We start from the raw sequence: 20,319 nt of genomic DNA on the forward strand, positions 1-20,319 counted from the left end.
AAATTTAGACTGCTGAACTCACTGTCATAAATGTTCTCTGCTCTTGCCTGGCTAGAATGATACTGGATTGCTAAGTTAAGCTAAGCCAGTGTTCTTTCTTCATCTCTCAGATGTATGGAGTCATCCTGAATAGCACGGCATGCTATAGTCACACTAGGTCTTACTGCACCCCGTCACCGTCTGTGAGCTCATCATCATTCTCAGAAGACTTTTGTCAGAGGCTGTCACTGCTCCATAAGTTTTTATGACACTTTATCTGTGTGAGCTGCTAGCATCACTTTTCAGCATGAAGTAGACTAATTTTGTTCATTAGGGTGTTGACAATTTGATGACTCATTTTGAAAATCAATTGCTGTCATCACAATGGTGTAACAGTCAGAGAAAATGTAACTGAAACATAAATTTATCTGATACTCAGTTTGTGCATGTTGAGAAGGGGCTTAAATTTTACCAGAAATATAGCAACCAGAATTCTGGCTTGCTGTTTCTCTCCTTTTTGCTTTTCTTGGACTATAAGAATTTAGTTTGGGGAATGGTAAATTAATTTAAAATAAAATCCTATATTTATACCATTTATAGTTTTGAGAGATGTATTTTAAATTTTTACTTTAAAAGATAAAATCACAAGAAAGAGAACTATTGAAAGGTGGTTTAAATAGATAGCATGCTCCTCTCCCAGAGCCCTTTGCAAAGGGTTTGCCTAAAAGGTGGGTGTACCAGTTCCCAGTCATCATTCAGGACCCAACTCTGTAAATGGTTTTCTTCCACAGCCCAGTAGGACATTGTCTTCATGTTCATTTAAAGATAGGCCATCTCCACATTTACATCCCACTCACAGGAAGAGGAGACTACCAGAGGAGAGTGGAGAACAGGCAGTTTCTGTTTAAGCAAGTAAATTACATATTACACTTTTATTTACACTACTTGGGCAAAAGTTTTGTTGATAACCACACAACTGTGGGGGAACTGGGCAATACAGTCTGTACCTCAGTATTCATATGTCCTGTTACAATTCTAATCTGTACATCAGGAAGAACACATTTTCTTAGAGAGCAATTACAATCTGTCATAGTCTGCTGCACTGAACATTTTATCTGCGACCAGCTTCATCCTCACACAGATACTTCTTCCAGTGGAGACATTCCAAGACTCCATTTACTTATTTCAAAGTCACAGAGTTTGGGTAGCTTAGATGTCTGTGTTAGAAACAATTGGAATGGTCCTGGGATCAAGGAGCCACAGATTACATTAAAGTTCTAGTTAAGAACAATGGCCTGGAACTTTGAGCTATACTGTGGCCAGTAATGGGACCACCAAAGTGGCTTTACCCAGTTTCTGATAGAACTGACTGATTTGCATGAGCAGAAAATAGCATACTTCATAGACATGGACAAGAGATAATTGAGCATTGGAGGGAAAGTTCAGAATTTACAAAAGTCAGATTCCTTTCATGAAATTCACTAAAGGGCAATTTCAGCCTGACCACTCTAAACAAGACAAGTTGTGACCTTCACAACTATAGCCAGAATATTTACCACTCATGACTGCCCTTCCAGGTGAATGTCTCAGCTAAAGAAAAGAACATAGATCCAGCTCTGGGCCTGGCCTTTCAGAGATTTCAGTGAATGGAGAAAGCAATAAAGGCGGGTATGGTGGTACATGGTTTTAACCTGCACTAGAAAGCAAAGGCAGGTGGATCTTTGAGGTTGCTGTCAGTCTCTTCACATAGTGAATTCTAGGCCAGGCAGAGCTACATTTTGAGTCCCTGTTTCAAAAATAAATAGATGATAGATTGATAGATTGATAGATAGATAGATAGATAGATAGATAGGTAGGTAGGTAGGTAGGTAGGTAGATAGATAGATAGATAGATAGATAGATAGATAGATAGATAGATAGATAAGAAAAGAAACAAAACAAAAGCTACATGAAAAATTATCCCCAACCTAAATGCCATGTGGCTTCATCATTCCCAGAGAAAGGGGCTGAGGAAGTCATGCATCTGGCCTAGGAGTGGGGGAAGTTTTGTAGACCTTAGTTGAAGGGTGATGACATGTTAGCCAGGAGCTGGGACTGTGCCCAAGTATGGTCAAGAGCTAAGCACTTAGGTGGGGATTTGGGCAGCTGACAAGACCATAGTTCTGGGCTCTGAGAGTCAATCCTTTGTTCAGCTTTTCTATGCAAGCAGGGTCGGGGGAAGGAGGGCAGTTGGGGTTTCCCAGCTTGAGCAGGGGTGAACAAGGGTTCAGCCTAACATTATGCAAGATGAAGAACACAGGGGAGAGGAGGAAAGAAAAAAGATGAATTGTTGCCAGCTGGGGCCTCCTGACTACTCTGCTGAGAGAGCAGTGAGAACAAACTGTGGCCAGAAATCAGAACAGATGGAGGCCAAGAGGTCTGGTCACTATGGTGTATTGTTGTTTTTGAGACAGGTTCTTATTTGCCCAAGACTAGCCTTCAACTTCATCTGTAGCTAAAGATGACCTTGAACTTCTGACTTTCCATTAAACCTGATGTAAGTGGTACTGGGGATCAACTCTGTACCATGCTGGACAAGTACTCTATCACCTGAGCTATGTTCTTCATCTGGACACATATCTTGTCATGTCTTTGCACTGTTAAATCTTGCTTACTCATAGCATCTTTCCCAAATTACCATGCTAGGAGAACCGATTTGAATATTAAAGATCATAGCACTCATAAATATCCAATTTTTTTAAAAAAAATTCTGCCCTGCTGCCTGGGCAGCTCTGCACACTCTTTACTGGTTAAGAGATCAGCATTAGAAAGCAAGCCACCAATCATTTCTTCTCAATCTTTAAATTGTAAGTGACTTCCTTAGTCATGAAAGGTTGAAAGGTGATATATTTCAGATGTGACCCATTGTGTTCTCATTGTCTATAATAAGCTCTTAAGATACTTCTGTGGTTTTTTTGTTTGTTTGTTTGTTTAGTATCTTGGAAGTTGAGAATCTGTTACAGTATTTCTAAGAACAGTATTTCCATCTCAGCGATTTCATCATTAAGAATTAAGTCTTGCCCTTAGGTTTCGGCTGTTTATCATTCAACACCAAAGAGAAATCAACAATTTCACTAAAGGAATTAAAAGTGTAATTATAGTAATCTTTACTTGATATTTTATTCTATATAGGTTACTACAAGTTGACTCTAAAGGAACATCGCTGATCCAGACTACAAAAACTCTTGAGTTCATTTATTCCTCCCTTACCTTCTTGGTCCAAGAGTTGTTTCTAAATTTTTGTGTGGCAAATTTTCTTCTCTTTCCTAAGCTTACTGACAGTTATATACCATGGATGATTCAAAGCTCACAGAATACTTTAAACAGCAACATTATGGTAACTTTTCATTTAAAAACCTTTCTGTTCTGTACCAAAACCTACAATGACTCAACCATTTCCATTTCTAAAATGATCTTTTCAGTTTTCAAGGCTGGAACTTATTTATGATAGTTATAGAGTAATAATAGCCTTTTGGGAAGTGTACTGTTTGGTATCAGTTATTGCATTCATAAGGAATCACTGAACTTAATTGGGTTAGATCAGTTTACTTAGTATTTAATATGTTTAAGCCTGGAATCCAGGGAGAAAAGCAACAGTCAAGAAGGATATGCATCAGAAATGCTTCCAAGTTTCTGTCTTTTAATATACTACTATGACTTTTTTACTCAGTTTATTTATGAAATTAAAAAAGTCAGTGCCTTGCTATAAGAGCATTTAGTAATTACAAAGGGCAGAAGCTGTAATTGAAGCATACTTACTATCTGCTACAAAGAAGTTATTCAGTTCATTCCTCAGTAAATCCACAGTTTACTTTGTTATTTCCCTGTGGAGAAGTCTCTGAGGGAGAATAGAGCAGTAAATACCAAATTTATGAATGTCAAGGGATCATGATGGTTGATTCTTGCTTGCTAAAATAATTTAAAAAGTTCAAAGGCTGTGTGAAATTATAATCTTTAAAAGTAAAATAATTGCATAAATGGAATCTGCTAAGGCAAGAAACTTGCAGATATGCTCTTTTCTTCCATTATCTTGTCAGGACATGTGTTCAAACCTCTCTTCTTTCTACTCTGGCCTGCAGTGATAGCCCAGTGTTATATAGGCAGAGAGATAATATATAAAGAAGAAGCTATGATGGGTATCATAAACCAATACACAAAAATACTGGATTACTATCCTCCAGTCAGTAGAGAAGGCCTCTGTCAACCAAACAATATAGAACAAGACAATAATAAGTACCAGGCTCTGAGATGGGAGAAGTTTTGTGTGTTCAAGAAGGTCAGCATGCCTGGATTTAGTGACCTAGCAAGACTTAGGGAGGGAAGAATTCTGGTCAGAAGCCAAGCTAATAAGAACATATAAGCAAAGGATGGTGCATACATTGTGACTCATCAAGATACCATTATAAGTTTTAAGGAAGTGCAAGTTTTACCTGGATATTTGGTTTTAGGATGTCATTTTGATTGCAGAGTGTTGGATTATAGGATGTAGATGGAAAGAGATGACCATAGATACATGGACTCTGGTTAAGGTTATTTCAGCATACCATACAGAAATAATGCTAGCATGTGAGAAGGTTATACATGTAATGGAAAAAGGGCACATTCAGATTCTTTTTGAAACGGAATTTTTCAAGACTTGTAGATGGTTTGGAAGGCTGAGTAAAAGTGAAGGATGACTATACCCTAATCTATCTTTGTCACTGAAACATAATATCTAAGGCTGAATAATTTGAAAATTGGATTAATTTATAATCATGATAGTGTAAGACCCAAATTGAGTCTTATCTATTTGAGGCTCCCATGAATGAGATGAGACATAGAGGATCAATGCAAAAGCAAGAGGTTTATTAGTCCAGTGCACTGGGGTGACCTACATCTAGAGGAGAGGCAACCCTGAAAGGCTGTTAAAGCAGTTTTTATACTTTTTAGGGGTACAGGTTATATGAGCAAGGTTATAATTTAAATTCATTGGCTAAGCATACTGACCTTTAAACCTGTTGGTTAGTGAGCATATGAGTCAGGACCCTAACTGGGACTTTCCAGAGGGTCAGATGGCTATCAGTAAGCACATGATTCTTCTGAGAATTGTTTACTCAAGGAAGTTTCTTAGACTGAGGCCATGTGGGCCGCTGGGCAACTGGGAGTGTCAGGGTAGAGAATTTCCCACTGCAGCTATTAAATCTTCAATAGCTGAAGGATTAAAAAACACAGTGAATGCATTCTGGAGAGGATGCCATGCTAGGTCACAACAGCTGAGAGGAAACAAGCCAGGTAAAATGAAACACAGATAAGAGAAAGTGAGCTGAGGCAACTGAGTACACTTCCTAACAGCCCCTTCTAGCAGGAGCTAATGCTCTACTGCAGTCACAAGTCACTCCACAAGACCAGTTTAATCTTCCTGAGACTGGAGCCTAGGACCCTGTTCTGTCTCATCTCTTAATAATTTCAGTGCTGGCTGGAGACTGAGCTTCAGCACGTGAACCTTCACGGGTTGAGCCATAGCCAAACCACAGAAAGGGTGCTATGGAAATAGATGGAAATAGCACTGACTGATTTTTGCAGGTGTAGGGAAATTCACTGAGTCTTTTGAAAAAAATGCTCAATTGACCTTAGCAGGATAAGGACATGAATTTGTTAGTATTCTCATGCTTATGGGAACCCTGAACTCAAAGAAATTTTAGGTGACCGAGGCCTAAGTACTTCAAGAACAGATTTTTCTCTGTTTTCTATCATTGAATCCTTCTCCTCCAACCTGACCTGCCTGGGTGGGCCTCAATAGGAAAATATGTGCCTAGTCCTGACTGGGACTAGATGTCCCAGGATGTGTGCCCAAGGGGATCTCCCCTTCTCTAAGGAGAAGAGGAGGGAGCAGTGGGGGAGTATTTGTAAGGGTGGAACAGGGAGAAGAGGGAGGGGGCTGCAGTCAGGATGTAAAGTGAATAAAAGGGATTATTAGGAAAAAAAGGAACAGGTTTTATTTGTGCATGTGTTTGAAGCGCACACTGTTATCCTTAAATTCCTAATCCACCTGCCTCCACCTCCCAAGTGCTGGAGTTACAGTCATACATTTGCCACCAAACCTAGCTCTGGTACCACTAGTCTAGTCTTAGCTTTTTTGAAAATAATGTCTTCTATATATACATGAGGACATATGATATTTGCCTATCCATGACTGACTTACTTCACACCCTCTAGCACTTCAATCACATTGCTGACAGAATTTTGTCTTGGGGGTTTGTAGTTGTAGTTGTTGTTGTTTTTAGGACCAAATAATTTTCTGGAGAGAGAGAGAGACAGAGACAGAGAGAGACAGAGAGACAGACAGAGAAATACATTTTCTTTATACATTCATCATTTGATATACACTTAAGTTGATGTCATCTCTTGGCTACTGTGAATAGTTAGTTCTACAAAAATCACTGTCGTGCAGATGTCACGCATGCATGCAGATTTCTATTCTCTTGGCTATATACACCAGTAGTGGATCATATGTTAGTTCTATTTTTATGATTTTTTGAGACCCTGTGCAGTGTTTTTCATAATGGAGACACAGATTTACATTTCTGTCAACAGTGTGTGAGAGCTCCCCTTTATCCACAGCTGTACCAGCATTTGTTACAGTTTTAAATGATTTATTTTTATGGTGAAACTCTGTCTTGAGGTGTGTGTATGTGTGAGTACAGGTGCATTTGGAGGCTAGAAAAGGGCTTCAGATCCCTAAAGCCGGTTTTACAGGCAGCTGTGCTTCCTGCACAAGTATTGAGATGGGAACTGCAGGCCTCTGCAAGAACAGCAACTAATTTTAACCCCTGTTTATGTTTGTCTGTGTCATAGTTGTCATTTTACCTGGTGAAATGACATCTTACTGTAGCCTGATTTACATTTCCCCAATGAGTAGTGATCTTGAACTTTTCCATATTTTTTTTGGTTATTTCATGTGTTCTTATGATAAATGTCTATGTCAGTTACCCAACTTTAATTAAATTCTTTGGTTTTATTTATGTTGAGTTGTATATATTCTTTATGAACCCTGGAGATTAATCTCTTCCAGATAAATAGTCTTACAGATTTTTTCCATTTTGTATGTTCTCCTGTCTCAATTGTTGCTGTTGTTGTTCAGAAGCATTTTCACTTGACGGGATATCCTTTGTCACTGAAAAGCATTTGTCCTGACCAGTGTCTTGAAGCAGTTCCCTTTTGTTGCTCTCAGAGGATTTTAGAGTTTCTAGAGTTACATGTAAGTCTGTAATATAGTTTGAGTTGACTTTTTTTTCATATTATGAGATATAAGAAGTGGTGTATTTATGTATGTATGTATATATGTATATATACACACGCATATATATGTATATATATAATATTTGTTTCTCCATGTTTGACTTACTTCACAACATATATATATTCATATTTTCACCACACATGTATCTGTGTGTGTGTGTGTGTGTGTGTATGTGTGTGTGTGTGTGTACGTACATATATTTGGGTACATGTGAAAGTTAACTTTAGAAGTCATTACTCGTGTCATTCACCTTACTTCAGGAGACAGGATCTGTCTCTGATTTGGAATTCACCAATTAGACTCACAATTAGACCTAGGGATCTCCTCCTCCCCATCACTGGGCTATGCTCTTAGTCATTTGTTTGTGCTCAGGATGACTGAACTCAGGTCCTTCCTTATGTTCACATCGCAAGCACTTTACCTTCTTAGTTAGGGTTTTTATTGCTGTGAAAAGACACCATGATAGCAATTCTTATAAGGACAACATTTCACTGGAGTTGTCTTCAAGTTCAGAGGTTTAGTCCATTATCCTCATAATAGGAAGCATGGGGCTGGAGAGTAGCTGAGAGTTCTACATCCCAATCCATAGGTAGCAGGCAAAGAGAGGGGGAGGGGGGAAGAAAGAGAGGAAGGGAGAGAGGGAGGGAGGGAGGAAGGGAGGGGAGGGAAGGGAGACTGGACCTGGCTTGGGCATTTGAAACCCCAAGCTCACCCCTAGTGACACTTCCTCATCCAAGGCCATACTTCCTACTGCCACTCTATCAGCATTAAAATATTAGTCTATGAGTGCCGTTCTTATTCAAGAACTAACTGAACTATCTCCTTAGCATTATAGTGCCATGTATCGAAGGCACTCTTTTCTCAAGAGTATATTCTTTCTATCTTTGTTACAGTCATTTGACTCAGATGTGGATTTATTTTGTGATATTTGAGTTTTCCTTACTGATTCTTTTTTTCTGCTTTTACACCACACCGGTGTTCCATTGCTTTGGCTCTTAGTGCTCTATAGTGCCCACTAAAGTTCGGTGCCACAAATGCTTCCAGCTTTGTTCTTGCTGAACATGCTTTGATTATCTCAGGACTTTGGTGCTCCCTCATTAATTTTGTGTTTTTTTTTTTTTTAAACCAATAAAAAGTGTCATTGGAATTAGATAGAAATGGCATTGAATGTGTGAATTTCCTGGCATAATATGGACATTTTGACAGTATTATACCAGTCTATGGACTTTCACCCCATTTGTGTGTGTGTTTTTTGTAATTTATTTCGTAATTTGTAGTTTGCATTGTAGAATTCATCTAGTTCATGAATTAAGTTTGTGCCTGGATTTGTGTTTTTGTTAACTATTATAAATGAGATTGTCTCTACAGTTTTAATTTATTGCTATATATAAAAAACTACTGATATTTATACGGTGAATTTTGCACTCTGACTTTTCTCAATTTGTTACATGTTCTAATAGCATTTTGGTGAAGTCTCGAGTTTTTTTCTATCTAGAAAATCATGTCATCTGCAAACAAGAACCATTTGAGATCCTCCTTTCCTATTTGAGATCCTCCTTTCCTATTTGAATGCTCTTTGTTTCTTTCATTTGTCTTTTTGCTATGGCTAATGCTTCTAACACTTTATTTAATTAGAGTGATTAAGTGGACATCTGTTCTTGTACTTGATCTTAGAAAGTCAATATCCTCTTCCAATTCAAATGATGTAAATGAGTTTATCATAAATAGCTCTTATTGTGTACAGGTGGGTACACACCTTCTGTACTGAATTTTTAGAGAGTTTTCATCATGAACCATTCTTAAATTTTATCAGATGCTTTTTTGTGTATTCTAAGATTATGAAATGACTTTAATCCTTCATTGTACTGCAATAATGTATTGTTTCTCCATGTGTATATACTGAAACACTTACACCCCTGGGATAAATCAACTTTATGATTACATATAGTCTCTTTTACATGCAATAAAATCTACTGATTTTGATTTGATAGTATTTTTTGAGAATTTTCGAATCTATGTTCAGCGATGATTATCTATTTTTCTTTCCTTTTTCTTGTTTTGTCCCATTTGTATCTGGCTTGGGTACGGAGTATGCTGACCTTGTAGAATGAGTAGGAAGGGTTCCTTCCTTTTTATTCTTTCTTGTACTTTAGTACTCTTGTTGAAAATTTATATACTATTTTACTATCTACTTTGCTTTACAAATTTAAATCAAATAATTAGAAAATTTGTGGGTGAGTGTTAAATGGGATTGTTATTAATCAGCTCAGTAAGCATTCGCTGGATATGAAGAAGTTTTGTTGATATTGCTCTTGAACTTGGAATCCCTTATTTATATTTCCGCCATCATCTAATGTCTGGTAGGAAAGACAGGAAAAAAAAAAAAAAAAACAAAGAAAACAAGTGTTTAAAGCTCTGTCAAGAACATTAGTGGTTCTAGATGACCTTACCTTTATGGCCTTTGACTGTGAAGGTTTGGCTGGGAAAGGGGGTTCAAGAAAACACTGCTGCTAAACAAGGAGCTGTTGACACTCACTCTTTAGGGACAAAAGGTCAACTGCATGGTGTAGCTCAGAAGACAGTTGAGGCCCCAGCAGCAGAGACAGACACAGCACGATGGGGCCTTTTGATGAAGGGCTACTTAGGAGCTGCACCAGTGATCTCTCAGCCAGGTGTTCTAATTCACGGATGGGTGGGGGGAAGGTTGGGAATCTGGTGTGACACTCCCAGTGAGACTCCTACTTCCTGGCGCCAGCAAGTCTGTTAGCTTGGGCCCTACAGAATTCCACTAGGGTGCCTGCGGTATATGAGAAGAGGAGGCCTGGTCATGGTCATTTTTATAAGATTGAGCTTCCTCAATTTTTTAAAATAATTATTTTAATATATTCTTAGTTGGCCATAGTATTACATACCTTTAATCCCAGCACTTAGGAGGTAGAAGCAGGCAGATCTAAGAGTTTGAGGACAACCTGGTCTAAAGAATAAGTTCTAGGCTAGCAAGGGTTACACAGAGAAACCCTTATTCAAAATATATATATATATATTCTTTATGCCTTTGTGGAACTTCAAAGGCCACACCCTGATTTTCCTCTAAGTCAGTGGCTCTTGAGTCCAGTTTAATCTGGACACTCAGGAATGGCAGCAAGAGAACTCAAAATCCTAGAACTACAGTGGCCCCAGAAGAATAAAGACTCCAGTGTTACTAGATCCAAGTTCTGAAAACTACTCTAAAGCATTATGGACTAATTAAAGTGGGAAAAGCATGCAATTTTTTTTTAATTATACGATAGCTCAGTGGTGGTGGCCCACACCTAAATCTTAGATGCAGAGGCGGGCTTATCTCTGAGTTCAAGGCCAGTCTGGTCTGCAGAATAAGTTCCAGGACAGCCAGACCACACAAAGAAATCCTGTCTTAAAAAACAAAACAAAACCCAAGAAACTAAAAAATTATATTACACAGGATCTTTTATTAAGGAAACAAGGAACTGGAGGAATAATTCAAGCATTCTTATGCTGTATTTGGTAAAAAGTGGAGGACTAGAGAAAAATATACCAGGAAAAAGGGTATGAACTAAGAATGGTAAATTCAAGGAAAATTTAAGAAGGCCTGTTCAGTTGGCTCTTTTTTTTTTTTCTTCATTTTTTAATTGGTTATTTTATTTATTAACATTTCAAATGTTATCCCCCTTCCCAGTTTCCCTTCCACAAAACCCCTATCCCCTCTTCTTCCCTCTGCCTCTCTGAGGGTGCTCCTCTAAACCCCCAAACACACAACTTTTGACTCAGCACCCTAGCATTCCCTTACCCTGGGTCATCAAGCCTCCATAGGACCAAGAGGCTTCCCTCCCAGTGATGCCTGATAAGGCATCCTCTGCTCTGTATGCAGCTGGAGCCATGGGTCTCCCTATGTGTACTCTTGGGTTGGTGGTTTAGTCCCTGGGAGCTTTGGGGGTTCTGGTTGGTTGACATTGTTCACCATACCCTGATTGCACAGAAATGTAGTACTGCAAGGTTAGAAAGGACCCCTCTGATGGAAGTCAGCTTGCTTTTAATATATGGTGGCAAAACACTTTCCAGATGTCTCTCAAACACTTCAGTCTAAAATATCTAAGATGCTATATTATGGGGCAACATAATATGATATATTATGGGGTAACAACCCATCACTAGCTATATGACCTCAGTCAAATTTCTTAATGATTTTAAGCTCACTCACTCAGATGCTCCCTGAGTGAAATGGGCACAATTAATTATTCAATTAATTGTGTCAGTACATATTAACACATGTTACCATAGTTCATGGTTGTTAATAATCCCCATATGTAAAGGGAGATAAAATTTATCCATACTTTTAGTTATTTGATGTGCAAGTTGCTATATTAAGTCCTACTCTGGAGGAGAAAGTCTGCCATAAGTAAAAGCCCATCAATCGGGAGACCCACATATACTCTTACTAGTATGTTGCTATCCACCTGTGACACAGGCCGTGCAATGCTGCGTGTGGACAAGCACTCTACTCACAAGGGACAGGGACAGAGTAATCACCACTATAAGACTAAAGGAAACTTCACTTTGGCTCTAGCTGTACTTTGTTTTCTTTTTGCTAACTGAGTTGTAGTGACTACATTTGAAGCTATACATTTGAGCATGTGCATGTGGAGTGGAACATGAAGGGGCTGTGCACCAAATTACAACTTGGACTTTTCCACTTTAAAAAATGAAAGTCTCCATCTTGACATGTTCATTTTGCAGAAACAAATTCACTTGTAATACAGGAGTTGACCCATATAACTCCCTTACAGAAAATATTACTTTTCACTGTGACAGCTGCTAAACTAGCTCTGGCATTCCACACAGCCTGGAAGATGTCATAGATTGCCACTTTAATGGATACTTAGAGATGAACCAGAAAAAAGGTGATTAGCAATTTACAAGATTAGTACAATGCCCATTATTTTCCACAGCAACAAAACATACATAAATGCTAGTAAGAATGAAAGGCTAGTCTATCTTAGAGGGTCACAGATGAGTCTAGATTCTATGTCATTTTAATCTGATCAACTTTAATTTCTAAAAGCCTATTCTAACATATGTTTGTGCCTTCTGCTAAAGCATGAAAATAAATATGAGCTTTATATACACTTCCTAGGAAAGAATATGAGAAACCCAAGATAGTGTTCCATTTCAAACCTGTGTCGTGGACAAGGCTTCAGGAAAGAAACCCTTGTGTGATAGACTTTGGCAGAGCTTTCAGGACTATAGCTGCTGGAAATGTTCGAAGTGGACATAGTCTATCATAAATTTAGAAGTGCTCAATTATCAGAAGTATATATTTACAAGTGACTCTTCTGAGGCAAGCAGTGGGTCTCCTCTTCCCAGGCTTCTTCTCCCATCCAGCCCTTATGAATCTTAATATTTTTTCTAAGTAGCTGGCAGGTACGGGTTGTGTACCAATTCTTTGTAGGTACAAGAGTAAAGCATAAATGTAAAAGATTTCTTTATAGGCTAATTCAAAAGTAGCAGATGCTGGAAATGGTGAATTCTCTGCTGTGCCTGCGTACTCTTGGGTCTTGTCTACAAGCAAACTTTATGGCTGTGACCAGTCAGCTATTTGTTTTCTTTGTTTTTACATCAAAGAATATACAAGTTATTAGGTCTTGATATCTTCTAGAACCTAAGGTCTCATACTTTACAACTCTGTTGTAAAATCCATAATAGTTTTTCAATGCGAGCAGCACTATATTGAGAGACATTATCTAAAAACCTATATACCTGAGGCAGCAGAGAGAGGACTATGGGTAATGTTCATAAAACCAGCCACAGGAGACCCAGTGAGAAGCAGGGAAAGTTACCTAAGAGAAAAGAAATGGAGTCTGTCTTTAAATAGTTTAATTAATGTCACATGACATGGGATAGACTTACGCTCTCTTGTTATAAAATACCTTACTGTGATAGAACTCATATTAAAAACTCTAACTGAAAAAGAAAAGGGGGACGAGGAGTTTTGAGAGCTGGGTAAATTATCATATTGATAGTGATAATTGTTTCATGGGTATATATTTATTTCTAAACACATTGTCTTCCTTCAGGTTTCTATTGCTGTAATTGAAGCCATGATCAAAAGCATGGGGAGGAAAGGATTTATTTCTTGCACTTTCACTTCTTAGTTCGTTATCTAAGGAAGTCAGGGCAGGAACTCAAACAGGGCAGGAACCTGAAGGCAAGATCAGATACAGAAGCCCTGAAAGAGTGCTGCTTACTGGCTTGCTTCTTGTGACTTGCTCAGCCTGCTTTCTTACAGCACTCAGGGCCACCTACATCAGGGTGACACTGCCTACAAAAGGCGGGGTCCTTCCCCATCAATTGTCTATCAAGAAAATAAGTCAGCCTGTGGAAACATTTTTCAATTCAGGTTCCCTTCTGTTAAATGACTTTAACTTCTGTCAAGTTGACATAAAATTATCCATCACATACATCAAGTAGTCTATATTAACTGTGTGCCATTCATATCTTAGTTTGATATATATATATATATATATATATATATAAACTTACTTAATTTGTATATTTTAATGTAATTTATATATATTCAATATATTAAGCCTCTCTCTCTCTCTCTCTCTCTCTCTCTCTCTATATATATATATATATATATATATATATATATATATATACATATATATATATATATATTAAGCTATAGATGTGGATATATCTGAGACTACTGGCTACAAGTTTCAGATTTCTATCTATACAGTACTCTTCAAACAAGAAAAATGTATAGTAATAACATGGCTGCTTTCTGAGCTATCTGGCAGTGCTGATGCTGTAAGGCAGAGAGTGCCTTACCAAAAGGCAGTAGATCAGTTCTTCCTTTAGTCAAGGTGTCACAGTAAAGATGGAAAGCTGTCAAGTCCATTCAGAGTATCCTCAAGTTGCTTTGTTCTGTTCTGCATAAATAAGAAAGAATAATAACAATATGACAGCATCCTGCATCAGGTCAGAGACTCCTGAAAACACACATACACACAGTCACACACACACACATACACACAGTCACACACACACACAACCACTTAGTCAAGTCTACAATATTTTCTAGTAATCGTTTTCTCCTTCAAATTCCTATAGATTTATAACTTGAACCCCCTACCACAGTGCAAGCCTTTTATTTTATACTCTATATTTTGATATATGAGTCACAACTGTAAATTAATGAGACTCATTTCCCTGTGAGATGGCTTGTAAGCTCAATCTCATTACATGTCATTTTCCTCTTTTTGTCAAGTACTTGAACAATCCATACCATTGGAACCAACATCTAACCTGTCTTCCTCTACCAGAATCCTATAGCAAAGTGTTGGTTGGAACTAAGGCCTGAATGAAAGAGTGGTTTGCTTGTGTGGGATTTTACAGTGTTGAGAGATCAGCACTATTCAGGGTGTCATCTTTGATCTTTGACCTGATCTTCGGATCTTGGGAAATTTTCAAATTTTAAAGAATTCATCTTCTAAAAAACAGTCAGACGGGGCTGGAGAGATTTCTCAGTGGTTACATGGTGGCTCATAACCATGTGTAATGGGATCTTCTGATGTGTCTGAAGACTGCTACAGTGTACTCGCATAAAACAAACAAACAAACACACACACACAGTCAGATAGTAGAGAAACAGATTGAGAATAGTGCTATGGCACCTTTGCCTTCCCCTAGGGCAGAAGAAGCATGGGTACCTAATCTGTGTCTTGGAGTGAGCCAAGGGTGCAGGCAGCCTGACACTATTTTATCAGTCTTTGGTTGGCTCATTTTTATTGTTAGTATGCCCAGAGTTCTCTTTACCTTTCTTAATTGTAACCCAGGTAAACACCACACTTAGTACATTTTCTCCTGTTTTACATGACTTCCAGGTAAGAATGAAGAAAACTACTAGCTATTGAGTACCCACTATGTGCTAGGCTCTGTAACACTTTCTTTTATATATTCATCTTAATAAATTTGCAGAGCATTTTAGCTAAGTAAGTTATGTTGCCATTTTACTGAGACTAAGAAAGACTAAAGAGTGCTAATAACTTCCATATAAATATTGCTAGTAAATGTAAGTAAGGGATAGAGACACGGCTGTGCACACAGAGGCATGTCTAGCACTATGAGGTTCTGGATTTTATGGCCTGTAACATAATAAAGTGGTGGTGGTGCTGCTGCCTCTGGTGGTGATTTACTGGTGTAAATGTAACTAGAAGATGGTTAATGATCAGTACCTTCCTGTACTCTTAGAGATGTATTTAGTTCTAGTACTCACATTTCAAGGATTAGGCCAGTCCCACTAGCCAACTTCTGTCTTCGTCTATTACAGACATACCTACATTATAGCATATCGTGTGCTTTCTCGTCTATTGGTATCTCATAAGCACTGTGTATCTTCCTCTTTGGATGTTTCCTCATTTCAGGGTCCTGAAAGTTGGAGAGTATTTGCTTTTTCATCTTTGTAATCAACAAAAGTAACAACCTAACATTTTCTTTAAAGAAAAAAAAACCCTAAAATTAAAAAAAAAAAAAACATAGTGTTCACAGTTGTAGACCTATGAATTTAGTCAAGTCTTTATTTCTTTTTACAATGTAAATCTTTTCTGTCCTGAGCATGTCTGGCAGTCATAGTAAAATGGCTTATACAGAGCATTCTCAAGTACAAGACTCCAATTAAGTCTTTTCCATTTGTCTTAATTAGGATTTTGTTGCCATGAAGAGACATCATGTCCACAGTAACTCTTATAAAGGGAAATATTTAACTGGGGCTGGCTTATAGTTTAGAGGATTAGTATGTTATCATCATGATAGAAAGCATTGTGGAAAGGCTGCACGCAGACATGGTGCTCAAGAACTAGCTGAGACTTCTACACTGGATTGGCAGGCAGCAGGAAGCAAGTGAGCCACTGGGCCTGGCTTGAGCTTTTGAAGCCTCAAAGCCCACCCTCAGTAACACAACCTCCAGTTATCTAACAAGGCCACACCTACTCCAATAAGGTCACATGTCCTAATTCTTTCAATAATGGCACTCTCAATGAGCCTATATGGGGCTATTTTTATTCGGACTACCACATCACTGGCCACCTACTTTCCAGAAGACCAGAAAATAACATTTCTTGTCAGTGCATTATGGCTTTGGGACAGTTGTTGGCATTTTCCCATATTCAGTCTCTTAATACAAAGGGGTTTTAGGGTACCACATTCAAATATATGATTCTGATGTAAGTATTGTTCTAAACTGGATTTGAAAAACTGATGTAAGATGAACTCTTTGCTTAAAAGTAGAGCATAAATGTCCCCTGTGAAGATGTTTCTGCCATTCCCATACCAGGAAGGGACTGCTAGCAGCCTTAGGGAAGGTGATGAGATGTCATGGATGATCTACAATACAGAGTGTACTTGAAAGCCTTCTAGCCAGTCCTTATCTACATTAGTTTCTCCATATATTTACCTTCCTGAAATCTGTCACCCTAGAAGCTCAACATATTTGGCTTTTGCCTTGTCATTTTTTCTGAAAAGAATTCTGCTCTTCATTAAGATGCTTTACAGGCCCAGGATCTGCCACTACTCTGAGTTTCTAAGCCCAGTGCCTCCATGTGTCTGCACTCCATAGCTATTGAACTTGTGTTGTTGTCTCGCCTGTGGTCAGACTTATTTGCAGGACTCTTAGAAGAAAAGCTAGGTGGATAAAGAAAGGTTTTCCTCTGCTATGGATGATTTAGCCACACTCCCTTGTTATCATAAGAATATTTCTTAGAATAAACACAAATTCTTTTATGATAATGTAAAAAAATTTGAGAAGGCTAGTATTATCAACTAGTTAGCACAAAAATTGCTGTTTCAAATTTTTAGACAACTGTAAGTCAAATCTTGTTCTTAACAAGATGTTCTATGATGTTACCAACTCACTAGAACATTAAATAAGGTATTGTGGGCTTGAAAGACAGAAGAAAAACTACTGAGATGGCGGTGGCTCTTCTATTGCTGTAGAAATTCTAAGAATCCAATATCCCACTTAACAGAATGATGTTCTAGAATAGCTATTTTTCTTGATATTGACAAAGATTCTGTCAGAAAGGTCAACTGAAAATAGGAGAATGGTAAAATACAGAAACTGAAAGCATATATAGTTGCTTCCTGAGGAACAGTGTGTTAGGGGTATTTGAGAAACTGAGATCCATGACTCAGTTAGAATTCTTAGTCTTTATAAAATATTTTAAGTATTTTTCTTGTTGATACTATATTTTCATTATTGCATTTACTACTTAAAATTTATTTTGTACACATTAGTTCTACAATGATTTGATTCATTTTTACTTTTTACCAGAATGGTTGAAAAAAGTTTTTATTATTTCTAGTTTATATGGGAAAACATACCGAAGTATTCTTTGATAACAAATCATTTGAGTTGGAATACATTTGTGTCCTTTTAAAGAAAAAATATATGACTTGTTATACGCCTGGCATGGTTGAATACATCTATAATTCTAGAACATGAAGGTAGAGGCCTGAGGACCAAGGCCAGCCTACATACAGAGAGGGTTCAAGACCCACCTGGGGTATATTGGAAAGAGTCTTTCCAAGAAAAATTCCTGTAAGCTAAGAAGTCACTTACTTCTGTCTTTTCCTCTAAGCCAGAACGTTGTGTGCTCTGAATGGTTTATGACAGTGCTTTTCACAATCACTTTCAGTAGCACTGTCTTAATGTGAAATGAGGCCCCACCTTGTGTGTGTGTGTGTGTGTGTGTGTGTGTGTGTGTGTGTGTGTGTGTGTGTGAAGTGTGAAAATACCCAGAATTTTTTCCTTAATTTTCTAGTTCCAACACAAGGTGTTTCATCCTAGGCAGACCAGTAAAGGTTTCCTCTAAACCTTAGGAGGCTTAAAATATAAACATACAGCACATAAACTACACACGAACACACACAAATTTTCATGATAAAAATGGTACTTTATAAAAGTTTTCCTGTTTTTTTATCTGCACATGTTAGGCAAATGTTCTGCCTCAGAATTAGATCCTCGTTCCTTTTTTGAGTCAGGGTCTTGTTATGTAGCTCAGTCTGGCCTTGAACTTGTGGTCCTCTTGATTCTCAAGTTCGAGGATTGCAGATGAGTGTCACCATACCCATACACAGTCAGATGTTAATGTTTTGTTTTTGTTTTCTTTGCTTAAGATTTGGCAACAAATCAATGTTCTGTTAAAGAGGTAACCGCCCTGCTTGTTTCACTAGAACCACAGTTATTCTCTCTACTATTTTGGATTACAGGTATTTGTCAGAAAGTTATGTTTCTATTTGATTACATCCAGATCTGCAGCTCTTTTGTGGTAGAGTAGAAAATGCTAACTCAAGGGGAAAGAGAGAGACAGACAGACAGAGAGACAGAGTGACAGGGGGGGGGGGATGAAGAAAACATTTGGGATGCTCTCTTAGCCTCCTTACTTCTTTGTATGTAAAACTTTACGTAAACATTCTAATGTCTGTTGTCTGTTTTGAGAGATCAGCTACAAAAACAAGGAGCCAGGACACTTGCATGCAGGATAAATTGTTAAGATAACATTAAACAACTGTCCTGGAGGTAATACTGTGTTTTTGCCTCTATTTTGCTGCAATTGATTATCTATATGTATGTATGTATGTGTTTGTATGTATGTATGTACATATGTATGCATGTATGTTTGTTTTTCAAGACAGTGTTTCTTTTCTCTGTGTAAGGCTGGTTGTCCTGGAATTCACTCTGTAGATCAGGCTGGCCTTGAACCCAGATATCCTTAGCCTCCTGAATGCTGGGATTAAAGGTGTGGAGCACCACTGTCTAGTTTGGAAATTTTAAAATTTTAAACGATGCTTAATTTCTAATGTTACCAGCCTCATTGAAGAAGAATTTATTTGATCAGAGATGGTTAAAACAATTTTTTGTTTTGTCTAATAAAACATCAGAATTAAATTGGTGCCTTAAACCGCTATTTAAAAGGTCTGTGGCATATGAAAGTTACTTTTTTTTCCCAGAATTTCAACTTTAATAGTTACTAAATAGTACTTAGTATTATGCTGTAGGTTTTTGTGTTTCGGGGTTACATGTATGTAAATGTGGCTAATCTTCTCAGTGTGCTGTATTGTTCCTGTATACTCTGCAATTAGTAAAAGTGTGTCTTTTCATAAACACTTCAGCCTGAGGGTGTGTCGCCGGATGCTGGTGCATGCTCTTCTATTCAGTCTGTCATTTTACCCTAACACCTATCTTGTCTGGAGATTTCAGCAATGTGACAAGAATTGTAGCTTCCCAGATTAAACACAGGACATAAGATTAGATTTCTTTCTGTTCTTGCTAGAAAGCAAGAGTGAATAGGGTCAGCCTTTTAGCTGTCTGTCTGTCTGATTTTACTGTGAGCATCACATGTTAGGAAAAGCTAGTTCATCTGTCTGTGTGTTTGGGATTCAACAGCATAAACTGTCAGACTAACACTGATTGAAGGTGGACTGGGAGGGGAAAGCCTATCTGTCCAATGGCTCGCCATTGGCTTCTTATTACAGCATTCTCCCCTGAGACACCCTCTGCATGCTCATTCAGCTACCCCCCCCCCCTCGCCTTCCTTTCTTACCCCTTCATTACTGATTCACAGCTAGAGGCAGCACGGTGGTGGTGGCAGCAGCAGCGGCAGCGGCAGCAGCAGCAGTAACAGGGCAGCGACAGCAACAGCAGCAGGGCTGCTTGTCAGGAATCACGGATTGCAATGAGCTCATCCTTTTCTCCTTGCAGCTTCACAACTGCCCTGGCTTCTACAGCTACTGCTGCCTGCCTGCTTGCCTGCTCGTACACAGATATATTCTCTCTCTCTCTCTCTCTCTCTCTCTCTCTCTCTCTCTCTCTCTCTCACACACACACACACACACACACACACACACACCTCAGTCACACATGCTAGAGACCTCTGAGCTTGTCCATCTTGACACATGCATCTGAGCCCTTCCTGCTCCGCTCTTGGCTATTTTTCCAGGATTCA

At 38.3% G+C, this 20,319-nt stretch overlaps 1 protein-coding gene across 2 annotated transcripts in view; it reads left to right on the plus strand.

The window, feature by feature from the left end:
• The window catches only part of RABGAP1L (RAB GTPase activating protein 1 like), a gene marked incomplete at its 5' end in the record, with an annotated part of 560,236 nt that overhangs the window by 409,787 nt on the left and 130,130 nt on the right, over positions 1 to 20,319 (plus strand). The window lies entirely within an intron of this gene.

Source organism: Micromys minutus (genome assembly GCF_963924665.1).
Source record: "Micromys minutus genome assembly, chromosome: 1".
Classification (NCBI taxonomy): Eukaryota; Metazoa; Chordata; class Mammalia; order Rodentia; family Muridae; genus Micromys; species Micromys minutus.